General features: G+C 36.4%; 1 protein-coding gene across 3 annotated transcripts in view; it reads right to left on the bottom strand.

Moving 5' to 3' along the window:
* Window positions 1-15034, bottom strand: part of NLGN1 (neuroligin 1) — a 410133-nt gene that overhangs the window by 277478 nt on the left and 117621 nt on the right. For 2 of the 3 annotated variants that reach the window (XM_072408122.1, XM_072408125.1), the window contains exon 1: window positions 13260-13575. The exons of the other annotated variant lie outside the window; for it this stretch is intronic. The gene's annotated coding sequence lies outside the window, so the exon portion shown is untranslated. Of the gene's footprint in view, window positions 1-13259; window positions 13576-15034 lie in introns of those variants that run through there. 3 annotated transcript variants of the gene reach the window in all.

Genomic DNA, 15034 nt, shown 5'->3' with positions numbered 1-15034 from the left:
AGGGACAGGCTAAGCAAAATATTTTATAATCATAGTGATATAGATTCTTGCAACAGAAAAAGCCAAGATGATTTAAATAAAGTTTTCCTTTCTATAGTTTTACTACCAGCTTTACCCATGTTCAAACTCAAAGTGTGCAATGGAATTCCATGGATATCAGTAATCAGTCAATGTCTGGGCACTTCACTTTCATCATTCCTATATTCTGACATCACTTATAAAAGATAGCTGTGTTTTTATTCTAAATGAGGAGACTGTCATGAACATTTCAGCATTACATTGCTCCAGTGGCAACTTGTGGGCATTATTCGACTGACTGTATATTACAGATAAGGAAGCCTAACCACACAGTGTCACCCAGAGGTTATATTGCTTATATCCATAAACATCAGGGTATGTGATTGGATGTTTAATCTTAACCCATGCAACTTCAACAGCTATTATTACAGCTGATTATTTGAATGCAATACCTATAGCATGATAAGATGTCTGCAGATTTGCATAATACCCACATGCAGGAGCTTCTACATTTCAAGAAATTAGATACACTATAGTATGACATATTTTAACATCATGCTTTTACAAAGATAATGTATTGCCTTAGTAAAATATAATACTAGATAAAATATAAAAATGCAAATAGAGTATAAAATAATGATATACCGGTCAGTTAAAACAATTGTACATCTGTCTGAAAGTAAATGCTTTTCTGCGTTTGTTTTTTCTAAACAGTCAGATTTTTACATGGATGCATTAAAAATATGCAAAAAGAATAAAAGTTTTATATTGTAAGTGCAGATGTGGAGAAAGGAAAAATGAGCAAGACCACTGGAAAATAGTAAACTGCCAGGTACACTCAACCTTTTCAACATGGGGAACCCCTTGAAATAACTTTCAGGTCTTCAGGAAGCCCCTGCTACAATTACTATACGCACAGCTCAGAATATATTAGGTTGGTGTTCAGTGGGAAGAATGAGTCCAAAATTGGCCAGTGGGAAAAATGTGACCCTTACAGATAGCCAAAAAGATGACTGGTGTCAGTAAAACCGACCCGAGAGGCACAAACTCCTGATTGCTCAAGAAACTCCTAGCAACCCCTGCCCCTAGGATTTTACAGAACACTGGTTGAGAAACACTGCTCTAGAAGGTCCACTCAGCTGCTGAATCAATCTTCCCTAAAGCTGCAGCCTTTTGCTTGGTTTACTAGCCCTTGGGACACTATTCCCCACTGACATCAATGACACCAACAAAGGGACACTTGTTCTCCTACTGACATCATTGATTGGTCACTCTTGCTTCCACTTACATCAGTTATTATTATTACACAGTATTTATATTGCACCATCATATTACGCAGCGCTGTAAAAAGTCCATAGTTGTGTCACTAACTGTCCCTAAAAAGGAGCTCACAATCTAATGTCCCTACCATAGTCATATGTCATCAATGTAGTCTAAAGTCAATTTTTTTGGGGGGAAAGCCAATAAACTTACTGCATGTTTTTGGGATGTGGGAGGAAAACGGAGTACCCGGAGGAAACCCAAGTAGACATGGGGAGAACCTGCAAACTCCAAACATGCAGATGGTGTTTTAATGGCAGTGGGGATACCAGCTAAGAGTACTTGGGTTTAATATGCCTTTCAGCCTTAGACCTGGGCTGTTTATTGGGCATTCCCTTTTGGTGGATGTTTCAATTACAACTTTCGGATCTGCCTCGTGCAAAATGGCTTGATAAACATTCACCTGAATTGCTTCTCTTAAGTGGCTTAATACTCAGTAAAAATGTAACCTTCAATCATACAAAGTGACCTGCCACCCACAGGACCCATTAAATGCTTCCACATAAGAGTACATTTTTTATATATTTGTAACTATTATAAATAAGTTTATGGCATTTTGTTTTGTTTCTGTGTGAACTTAGCATGAACATTAATGTTTCTCCCTCTCATCTCTAAAGCATTGTTTCTCCGTATGTAGGAACACATCCATTTACATTATTTGTGCAGCAAGCTGCTTCTTCAATAGCAGAATTACATTTTGCTCATAATTGCCCTTCAACATAAAAGAAAATTTGCTGAAGTGCAAACACTTTAGGAGCACAATAGCATATTCATCTGAAAAACTGTTTGCACAATGCTGCAATAAATGTGCTTTCAGTGACAATTTGCGATTATGCTGGCTTTTCAAGGTCTCAGAACTGAATAAAAAGATAAAATATAACAACTTTTTCAGTGTAATTAAGATGAGCAAATTATCCCTTGGCAACCACCGCTCAATGTCCTGATCCTACTAAGATCCCTACTCCTAGTGTGATGTTTCCACAAATAAAGGCTAAACAGAATTTACTGTGTTTGTAAGCACATTGTATATACAGCTTAATATTATGTGTTCATAGATCACATCAGGGCTTTATAACGAGGAGGAAATCCTTCCATCATATTTAGAAAGCAGATGCTCTTCAGCTGAACAAAATGACACACAGAGGAGAAAATAGACAAACTTTGTAACAAAGCTTTGACATTAGTGTCTTGGGGCCATCTGGTATAATATTTTTTTGTTGCATTCCACCTTATTACTATTTACAGCTAGAGTTGTATTTATCAAAAGTCATCCTAGGCATATGCTTATTGGCACCACTACCAAAGGGGGCCAATGAATTGTGTGGCAGCAATATGTTTGAAATACAATACATTTACAAATACAATACATTTTTTTTATGATATTCCACCCAGACCTCAAACTAGTGCATATACTGTACTTATCACTGGTGGATTGATAATGTGCTAATAAGATTACTACAGTTCTTACCCTGACTCCTAGTAACTCAACCACAAGTGGTCATGGAAAAGCACTGATTGGCTCCTCTCACAAAAAAATCCTCAACTGTCCCAGCACTGCCATTCTTTATGCAGCTGGCATTGATTAAAGCAAAGGACAAGAAGCTTTGCCCCTGTTGAGCAAATTGAACCAGTTTTTTTTTGGATCAGCTATGAATATAGAGTTTTTATCTGGGATAAGTTTTAGTTAGTTACTTTAGTTAGTCCTTATAGATGAAACATTGCATAATGTCTGTTGGCACAAGCAGTTCCAAAAAGTTAAATAAAATCTATATAATCTACAAAAAAATTGTACCGGAAAACTGTAAAAAGGTTTCTAGAAGTCATAACAACGACAATACATGGGGTCTGCAAGTATACAAGTAAGTGTTCCATTATCCCACAGTAAGGACACCTGTTTATGGAAGGTCACTGAGTTTATCAGAGAAGACATCAAAAGTAACAAAATAGCAACAATAAGGACAAGAAGCGATCACAACAAGTCAAGTCAAGGATAACCTTTTGAATCAATAGGCAATAACCTATCCTAGAACTTGAAAATGAATTGAAAAATAAATTGAAAATGTTAAGAAAAAATCTCAATACTGGAAAATCCATAATGGGAAGTTTATGGCACAACCGAGCCTAGAGAGTGCCATTTGCCAAAATGTAATGACTGTCAAGAAGGTCACAGAGGTATCCGAAAGCCTAAACCATGTGGATGAAATAAGAGCAATCATTCATACGTCCAAACCAGGCACTTAACAAATTTAAATTTTGTACATTAAGTGAAAACCATTACTGAAGAAAACATAATAATTCTCATTTGGAGTATGGGAAAAGTGGGAGAAACTAAAAATGTGGAAAGAACTAGAACTAACTATGCTATATATGTTAAACTGCTCTTTTATATCATATATTAAAGTATATAAAAAATCAAAACAGATCTTTCTGTACTTTTTGTTACATAAACATAATAGGAAGTAAAAAAAAATGTCTCTTAAAAAGGAAAAAGGCTCAGACAGTTGTCATGGAAACCACTGGAAGGGATCCAATTAGAATTATTTCCATTCATGGTGGCGTCTCAAAATTTTGGATTTTCCTTTACCTTCACTCTGGGTGACCCAAGTTAATGGGTCAAATATAAATTATGAATCTGACTAACAAGGACAAAGAAAACATGAAAGCCAATGACTGTAACCCTTTCCTAATCTACTCAAACAAAAAACAAAAAGTCTTGATTTTACATTTAAACATGTCTTGTTATTGTAAGTATGTTAAATGAATTCTTGTTTGTTCATATTACTATTTTGCATTTTATTGTGGGTGTCAGGCTATTATTACACACAAAAAGCTGCATATGGTGGTTGATGAATTGCAAATAGTGAAGATTTTTGCCAAACCATGCTGTTCAATGTGTTTATCTTTTTTCACTGTTCAGTACGGTGTATTACTTTTGTTTTTATTTGAAAAATGGTCTGTTACACCTAACCGTACAGATTATTTTTTCAAATGGCTAATGTGAGAATACATATACAGTATTTTACAAATATTTGTTTAAATATTTATATTAATATTTTAATATTAAGGAGAAGCATTTATTCAAAAATGTTTGGTCTGCATTGATGCCCCTCCACTACATCATTTATTATGAATGCTGGTTCTGTTTTCATATTCAATATTTTATACATTATCAGTACAATAGGACATGGCTTGGAACATGTTGATTGGCATTCTTCAAGCATACATATATATAATAATTAATAGTGCTGTAAAAAAGTCAGTCAACAAACAAAACTGCCATTCTTGCATGGTGCTATAGCTGTGGTCACTTCAAACCCCCTCCCCCCTCCACCCCACTACAAGGTCAGAAACTTTCTGTGCAGGTCTCCATAGGAACTTTCCTTCAAGGTATTTTATTCATTTATTTATTAATAATTTATTTCAATAAATAATATTAGGAATAATACTGATATCCCCTAGGAGAATAAAGCTGGCACATCACTACAGGTAGGTTTCTCTGTAGGTTACATATTTAAAGAGTGAGGGCAATGTGAACATAGCAACCCACTGAAAAAGCTAAACTCCAGTTGTCATCTTTTCAGCACTGACCAGAAACCAATTAATTGGTTGGTATGAACAACATTGCCACTTAGTTTAAGCCTTAACAATATTCTCTTTATTTTTAGACCAACTTGCTTCAATAAACCCAGACATGGTACAAATGTATCATGACCCAACTAACTACCAGGATCAAAAAAAGCTTCACAATACTTCAATACAATGAGGTTGAAAAATATTCAAATGGTTGGCAATGAACAGTCAAAATATTTTTGTATTGTTTGTAAAACATTTTCCTAAGACTAAATGTAAACATCTTTCTCTGGTATGATCTGAGGTTATATTTCAGTTAAAATACACATATTTTTAAAGTCTATTAGCTTTCTGCAATAGATGATCTTTGATGAAGGCCAGAGTTTAATTTTGGTAGCACCGGTCATGTGACCAGGTTAGCTGCCCTGGGGATGGCCTTTTAACCAGAAAAGGTATGCCAGCCCTGCAATTAAACTTGATTTAACCATCCCAGTCAGACTGCTAACATTTAATTTTAAGTCTATTTTAAATATGAAAATTCTCATTCAATGTCAGCCTGCTTTCTGGAAAGGCTCTGCTTTTCTTTTTAATATTCCTTCCATGTATCTTCCTGCCCTGCTAGCAAAATTAATAAACAGTAGGTGTTATGATACAAATGCCCTGAGCCAGTGTGTACACTTATCCCGGCACCACCCCTTGCTTTAGTCTTATCTACATTCACTGGTGCATGAATAGCAATGTGCACGGCACAAAATATGCATTTCCTTCCAGAAGGATTTGGCCCATATCGTTTTTTTGGCATCGGGCACCAAAAACATATTAAGAATTACCTATCACCAAACATCCATAGACTCTAAGATGTCCTCAATAGTTAACCTCAAGCTAAAACTAAACTCTCTTATCTATCACATATCTCTAACATTTATTTTAAAAGAATACCTGTAGTTACAAACGAAGTACAGTTATCCATTGTACCCACCTATAATAACATGAATAGTACTTCTTATCTGGAATGTCCCACTGACGTTGATATACTTACTGACATAGTCTACATTTTCAGTTCTGATCCTTCAAAGGGAATCCTATTGGGCAATTTGCCAAGTCTACTTTTGGTTCAAAAGCAAATCCAGCTCCTATTGTTTTTTATGGGACCTTAAGTGGAAGTAGATCTGATGGCCTGCACAGTAGCACACCACTAAGTAGATTGGAGTCAGGCTTGCAGTGGGCTGTGCTATGGCACATTTATTAACTAAATGTGGGGGCAAACTGATAACTGCACCTTATCCTTTAACATTAAAAATAACCCTAAACACTTTCACCTTCATTCTAAACACAACACAAAAACATCTAAAACTTAACATGAACACTGAATTGCAATGCAAGTTTTAAAACCTCTAAGAGAAGTCTTAAAAATATATCTAAATTTTTTTAGCTCCTGTAATGTGGCATTTACCCTTTTAGATGTTGGAGAAATCAGGGCCAAACAATTGTCTTCTGCCCCAAGATCTCAAGAAATGTTGGTGCAAGGAACAATAGATCAGCTTTGGCTTTACTACATTTGATAAGAAGAAGAAAAAGTCCCAAAGAAACATGAGTTTAACTTACCGGGTAATATATAAAAAATCCATGTTAAAAATATTTCTGAAAAGATGGTATAATGGTTTTCTGCAAACATTATGATCGTTATGAGCAAGACAAAAAAGTGCTTTGAGTACTTTTTAATGGAAAATCTGTTGTTTACAGAACTCATGGACTAGAAGACTATTCACTTAGCTCAGGGAATGTACATATAACTAGTTTACACGATACATTCACATAAATTGTGTCCATATCTAAAATTGCTATAAACATATCGGAAATATTATGGATCCAGCATGACCCTTGCTTAAGCCATAACAGTCACCTTATTAGTATATGATGATGAGAACACAAGAAAACAAAAAAGTTGTTCTTTTATGTAGCTCTTATGAATGCAAAATAACTGCCACAGCAGTGAAAATATCAACAATACTCATGTAAATATTTGATTTTAATGAAGTAATTCAATAAACAACATTCAGGTTCTTTGTGTGATTCACTAATAAGTGAAACCCAATCATGACAAGAAAATAAATCTTTTTTACCCCTGCACATGGTTAGATAAAATTGGGAACTGGGACCAAAAGACCACCTTTAACAAGGCTATGGAATTTCCATATCCTTTAACAAACAGTAATTCTTCTAAACTCATCTCAACTGATTTTAATGTGAACTTTCTTAAATTTAAAGATCCTCTGTCGATTGAAGTACATTTCTAACAGTTTAGAAAACACCTACTGATTGTTTGCACTAACAGACTGGCAGCCTTCCAGAACCTGCTATCAGATAAGTAAATCTAAAAATATTTTCCTATATTCTGCGTTTTATTTTTACAACTTGCCGGCTCATTATTTTACCTACCCAGTATGGTAACATGGACAATACGTATTCATAAACTCAATACCTGTTATTTTTCAAATTCAATTGTCTGGCAAAACATACAATTAAAAATTGTATCCAACCTCATATTGGCTTGGAGTTATCCTATTTGCCTTGTGCCATGTGCATTAAAAAAGCACAATTACCTCTATTACATCATACAATAAATATATAGTTTATAGAGTTAAATTAGTTGTAAAAGTGACTAAAAATCACTTTGTTGCTAGCTGACAAGTGTTATGTTAGGTAGAGTCTTCCTAGTTTGTTTACTTAGCAATTAGCAGCTTCTCTCCTGCTCTGTAACATAATAAGAATCACATGAGGAAGAGTTAAACAAAGTCTTATTATTAAAAATTACAGAACAATGCAATTTTTATTTTGATTTTGAGATCCACATTAAAACTAAGCACACTGCAAATTTTAAACCAGATATTTAACTAAATACTGTATAAGCAAGGACAATCCATGAGTTATAAATGCCTAATAAAAGAAGTAAATAAATAGTTTATAATAGCATTCACTAAAACGTTTATAGCAACTGTCTACTAAACTAACAAGGTTGAGGACAAACAGAGTTTTTATGGAAGACAAGTTCTATTCAGCTAAGTCAAGAGAATCTACTCCTGATGAATTTAGGTACACAAATTGAATCAATGCTAATAATTTAGACAAGCAAAAGTGTTTTATGGCAACATACCAGCTGTAACATGAATCTTCTAACTAAGCCTTTATCTAACTTTTTACTCCAAAGGGACATACCAAATAATATTTAGATCCTAGGGAACCCTTGCTAAAATATTTACTTGGGGGCCTTTGGGAAAATGCCTGTTACAATGATGGTCAATATGAAATGTCCTTCTTTCAGTGGTGGCCAAACTGTAGACAGCTATAAAGATTATGAGTGTCAGGCTTATGGCTTTGCCAAACTGTGAAGACCCCATGAAATGATAGAACAGTCAACCACAGCTCAAATAATCCCAGGAGATCTCTGGAGGAATCCCAGGGTTCAATATAACCCTGGTTGAGAATAATAGTTCTAATCAGTGGTACACATAGAGGTGTATACAATACAGTAGGGCAAAGATAATGTACAACATGCAGCAATTTTTACCAACCAATTAAAACTTAAAAATCCAATTTTAAAATCCAATCAAATTAACTAGCACTAAGCACGAATTATTGGCTGCCTTTTAGAGCTACTTCATGTATAGTATTACTTCCTTTTCTTCCACCTATCTAAATGTGCATGCTAAACCATTTGAAGAAAAAAAATGCTGTAAAACCAGGGTTTATTTTCTCTGAAAACTAAAAAGAAATACAATATTGTGCTTAAAATATCTGACTGTACATTTTATCATAGGTCACCAACAATGTCTAATCTTATGTTGCCAAAATCACCAACAAACCTGTTACTCCACTAAATAAGAAAATATGCTAACTGGAATTCAAACAACTGGGCTGCGGAAGGGTTGGGTGATCACTAAAGTAGGAAACGTCCTGGTCAGCTTCTACATAGGGTTTTCGACTTTGGATATAAACTCTCATGGGTCATTTCAGAGGTATAATAATAAGCAATTGGGAAGCAGCTGATTGATTACATAGTATTAAAAAAGAGAATAGGGACTGGACAGATGACAGCCAACACTAGTATAATGAAAACACAGACTGATATTAATTGGCGGGTTGTTAGAAAACAATACATAAAAAAGGGCAAGCAAGACTGGAAACAATATAGAAAAGCCTAATACAGTGATAGTGGTTATGAAAAGATATTTATTTATGATACCTAGACAACCAAAATCCAGTTCTGTCATCAGTATGATAACACCAACTCAATACTGAAGCTACCGCATGCAAACTCTGGTTAGCGTTTATTAAGATTGAGTTAGGACTCATTGTCTTGTTCCAGGAGAGTTTTTAATCCCAAAATAATCAATAGCTAAAGGCATATGGGTTACTAGTAGTTCCTGCTAGTGAATAAAGATTGTCTGTTTTAGTACTTTGAACCATAGAGTACATTTTAAGACTGTATATAGCTACATCTTGGGGTGCCAAGATTCTTAATCCTTGGTTTGTATAAACTGGGCTTTTTCTCTGTTAGGCCACAGTAATAACCAGGAGACCCAATGAAGAAGAACCAATGTATGGGTACAATCATAATTCAACATTATCTGAAACAGAATACAAGAAACCGATAAGTCTTCCAGAAGAAAATGAATGGCTTTCCTTAATGACTACACAAATAACATAGTTGTATGCCATAATGTGTCGTTTGACCAGTTTAACCTGACATATCAGTGTTCTACTTAGGCTGCAGGCCTGCATTGGTTTTCAACACACAATCACAAGCAAAAGATGTATGTTTCTGTAATTTATTCACTACTTGTACCCCCAAAGCAATAAATAACTAAAAGTGCACCATGTATATATGTCCAGCAGAGAAAGAATTGTTGTCTTTGGTAAATGCAATTGTCAGAAAGTATAGTATGTATGTCTAGTGATCACCCAAGCATGAATAAGGGTTGACAGTGATTCACCATATAGAAGAACCACATAGTAAACAAATCCAACGAGTACATTGCTTGCAGGGGCCACTTATCTCATGACAGCTCATATGGAAGTCAAGAACACTTGCAAATATGAGCACTTCAATATATTTTTACACTTTTATTACACTCTATTTACATGACAGCTATCCATATGTAATGCTAGACATTAGACTCAAGGCCTGTCCTGTTTGCAATATCCTTTATATGATCCCAAACTTTAAAGATATTTCTCTGTAACAATATGGCCAGAAAAACAGATCTAATTAGATAAGGACACAATAAAGTATATTTATGCTTTAATAACTACACTAAAATCACAAAACACATAAACCATTACAACAGAAGCATAAAAGGGCCTCAATGCAACCTTCATATTTCTCTGGGTCCACCAATAAAACACCATTGGCCAGCTCCATAAATACAGCATAGCACTTACTGGGATGACTAGAGAAGCTATACAGGCCTGTTCCATGAAAGATAAACCGCCAAATAAATCGCTTCAAAGGGTGCCTCGCCAATGTTTTATGGACATGACACTGCACCCTGGCAGAGTTGATGGATGGGCTTTATTATTTCATCACATGTACAACGTGTGCTTCAAAATGCAATTACCAGCACTGGACCTCTAATCACCTAGAAGTCTCACTCCAAGATGCTGCATGTGAGCTCATGCTAACAAACCCAAGACGGACATCGCCTGCCCAAGGAGGAAAAGAAACGCACACAATCGCCTATCCTCTCTTTTGGAGTTTTTATTGTTTATTGATCTTAACATTTAGCAAGGCAGACACCCAGCTTCAGATATATCCAGATAATGAGCATGTAAAGGGCATTAAAAATGAACCGTAAGAATGTAATCTGGATGACAGGAGGTTGCTGGAGTTCAGCTGTAAGAAATATGTTATATTTAAGTCATCCTCTGCAGACAGGAAGAGATAATGCCAATGAATTTTTAAGGACGTACTACGGACAGCAAAAAAAAAAAAAAAAATAATGAAAAGTTCCCCCCGTTTCAGCACACCTCCCCATCATTTTATTTACTGTATATAGCCAAGCACAGACGTAATGCCCCAGATTCATTTCTACGTCTCGACTTCAACAATGGGGTTTCAGCATAGGAGCACATGAAGTATTTAATAAATGACTGTCTGCATGGATTTAGAAACAAGCTCATAGAAATAATGAGCACACTGAAATCATATTTTTTTAAACAGCTGGGGTAACTGTTGCTGGTTGTTCAAAAATAAATGTATAATGTATAAGCAAGGCATTTGTAAGGACACAATTACATAAAAATGACATTTTCAGCCACATCACTAGTATAAATCTGCACAAATTGTTTCATTTTTCCATCATTTAATCTAGAACAAATATATGTTTATCTATATGACTATGAAAGGATCTAATTGACACTGAAGATTTGATTGGAATTATAGTCTGGTCATTACGTCCAGGGTCCCAATGCATACAGCTAAATATCATTCAAACAAAGCTCTGTTCTGCTTCTAAAACACATCTGTGGCTGGGAATTTCACTAAAAATAGCTCTTTTCATGCTCTGCTTTTTCATGAGGCATAAAAATCAGTCAAAAAAAAAAAGATTTCTAATTAGTTTTAATATCAACACATTTCCTTCACTGTGCCTGATTACTGATGTGTCTTTTAATATATAAACCCATTCACTGCAATAAACAATAGGGAGCATTTCCAAATAAGTCCTTCCAGGAGCAAAAATCTAAGCTGTTAAATATGTGTATTCTCAAATTCTCCATAAAAGAAAAAGCTGATTAACCTCTTTTTTTTGGGGGGAAGGGGTTATTTTAAAAGTCTGAATAATCCTCCCCATCCCTCTCTCTTCCCAAAAGCATGCAGCTTTAAACCTGAGCAGTGCAATAGGGAACAATGCAAAAATGAAACCAACTGCTTGCAAATATGGGATGAGAAGTCATGTTTGTGTTTTTTCTTTTTATTATCTTTTACAGGGGATATAGGCATCAGCAAATCTCAAATGCCCCAAGAGGCTAATACTAATGCAATGTTTGCCTAGGAAAACCAAAATTGGGCCAAAAGGTCCATCGAAGCTATGTGCAGGTTGTAAAGGAAACCCTAAAAAGGCAATCATGTCATCAGGTTACAGAGATGAAAATATTTCTAATGGATCAGGGTGCTGATCATAAGAGTCTGCTATTAACCCTTGCCAGCCCCAAAAGCATCCTCTCTATATATAATTTCATTTATCTACATATATACCTATACCCTGCATTACATGGTCTCAAAATGATCCCTACTACTTACAAGTATATGGAGACAGGCACTGCATGCCTTTAACCATTTCACGGCCAGCCTTGGGAAAATGATGTATTTCAAGGTATACCACATTTGGTTTATATATGCATATATCTCAAAAGATACAGAAGAACCTTCACCCTGTAGTACACAGTTCTGTCTGCGTGATCTACTGACAGAGACAGACCTTGCATGAGTTTAACCCTTGTACTGCCAGTCCCAAGAACATTAGGGATTTCATGAAATGCCACTTATTATATATTTATATATATATAGAGAGAGATAGATACATGGTGCTCTCTGCATGATCCATATTACTGACAAGTATATGGAGATCCTGCATGTTTTTAACCCTTTCAATGACAGTCTTAAGAACATTATAAATTTTAGGATATGCCACATAACATATATACACACACACACATAGAAGAACCTTCCCTCCTTCTTGCATGATTCCTAGTACTGACAAGTATATAGAGACAGATCCTACATGCCTTTAACCCTTTCACTGCTAGATTACAGATTTTAGGATATGCTAGCTAGGAATCATAGAGAGACACATACACCTAAAGTGATACAAAATATCCATCACTCTATTTGGAAATCTTTGCATAATCCATATTCCTGACAAGTATATGTAGACAGACCCTGAATGCCTTCAACCCTTGCACTGCCAGTCCCAAAATCATTCTGGATTAGTAGATGTGTCCTCCATCTATATATGTCAGGAACCCTGAGTGCATAGTAGAGGGTTCTCTTTTTTGGCATGATCCCTATGATGGACAGACCCTGCATGCATTTCTGGACTGCCAGTCCAAAGAACATTATGGCTTTGTAGATGTGATCCCTATCAATCTATTAGATATCAGGAGCCTTGAGTTCTCTTTTTTGGCATGATCCCCATGATGGACAGACTATGCCTGCCTTCCAGGATCAGTTCCAGGACACAATGCTCCCCCATAAGCAGAGTGCTGAAAGTTAAGGGGGGGATCGCCCTGTCCCCATCCTCTCCCCATGGCCCCCGGGTGACACCTGTCAATGTGAGCAGCAAAGTATTTACCAGGTCATTTTGCAGCACTGGATGTCTGCAATGTGAATGTTCCTGATTCGTCGGGATGAATGTGTGCTGTGTGTGAGCAGGCACCCCGAGCAGCATCCCACACACTGGCCCTTGTATAGGGGAGATCCTGGGTACGACATCCAGACACAGAGCGAATCATCTGCGATATGGGAATCCAGGCTGAGCTCTCATAATCCCGGCTCTTCTCCCCCGATGCAATGGTGACCCGGGCGGTGCATGCAGATCCGGGGATCTCCGTTATATCCCCGATCCGTCCTCCCCGTTATCTCCCCGATCCGTCCTCCCCGTTATCTCCCCGGTCCGTCCTCTCCGATCTCCGGCATGCCGACACCAGCAGACACAGAGCCCTGATTTCCTCCAACACAGCTTGGAACTTTAATGTGCTGCTGCTGCTGCGCCAAAACTAAGGCACATGCGCCCCTGCTGGCGGCAGCTGGAACTACACCCTGCTCATACAGCACCACTGCACAAAGCAACACATGGGTTTTTTTATTTGTAAATCTGGGGAACTCTAGTAATGGTCATCAATAAAAAAAGACTGCTGAACAGTGGATGTCTGGCTGGAGAGTATGCCATATCACCAAAAATACAACTGGATGCTATATAGGGAAAAGCATGTTACAAATTTGCTAAAAGGTACAAAAAGAAATAAATCTATTAATGTATGTTAAGTGCTATAATCTGATTTTTTTATTGAGTGATTGTGTCACTTACTTTTAAGCATATGTAAATTGCTTTTTTTTAATTGCACATGGTTTTCCCAGGGGATCTGGGAAATCGCCTAGATCCAACAATGTTTACAGTTACAGAGTATACATGTAAATGGATAACCCCTAACTTAAGCAGATGGGCTAGAAATACTTGTTTTAGCGGAAAGCATCCAAAAATGGGCACAGCCTTACCATGACCCCATTTTTGTCAAAAAACAAATACACAATAAATCAGTGTTTGTCAACCAGGTTGAGATTGCTAAGAGTTCCTTAGCAATGAGCAGTTTGTAACTGGGATCAGTTTCATAGATACCAATGATCTTTTTTGCTATATGTAGGGGTAACATTCTTCCCCTGGCCAGCAATGTAAGAAGCATTCTTACTGCCCACCACAATAATGTACATGAGAGTTATGGATATAGTAGTTATAGCAGAGGTGAATGTTATTCCCCCATAATAAAAAGATAATGAAAAACTGCTAAATGATTGGTAAGATGAGCCTTTCCTAACATTTTACCCTTGGGGAAGCATTTCAATCATTTTCAGGTATGGGAGAAATTCCATACCATGGGAATTTGCCCATTGTTGGTGAATACACCCTACAAAGCTGGTACATGGAAAGAATACCTTCTTACAGCTAAAAAAGCATTGCTCATAAAACTTATCCTTATCACACAGGAGGTCAGTCACCCAAAACTAAACATGGGCTTATATCTTAAAGCAGAGACTTTCCCCCCAAACCAGGAACAGTTGGAAGGTAAATTGGTTTGGCTCTAGCTTTTGCCCTACCATTATGTTTTTGGCTTGGGTTAAGAAACAAAAATACCAGAAGAAAACCCACACAAGCAAGAACATACAATATACAGAGAGGTGAATATATATCTACGCTTTTTTTATTATTTCTAGTTTTTGACTTAATAAAGAAAAGTTTAACCCCCTACTAATACTAAAATACATTGCAATCACTTCCTCCAGAACAGAGCTGGATAAAATAACATTTTTTTAAAGAAGGATAATAAGATCAGTTCAACGAGAATTAATCTT

This window comes from Pyxicephalus adspersus, chromosome 4 (genome assembly GCF_032062135.1).
Source record: "Pyxicephalus adspersus chromosome 4, UCB_Pads_2.0, whole genome shotgun sequence".
Lineage (NCBI taxonomy): Eukaryota > Metazoa > Chordata > Amphibia > Anura > Pyxicephalidae > Pyxicephalus > Pyxicephalus adspersus.
The sequence above is the reverse complement of the archived record's forward strand: the minus strand, read 5'-3'. Positions and strand labels throughout refer to the sequence as shown.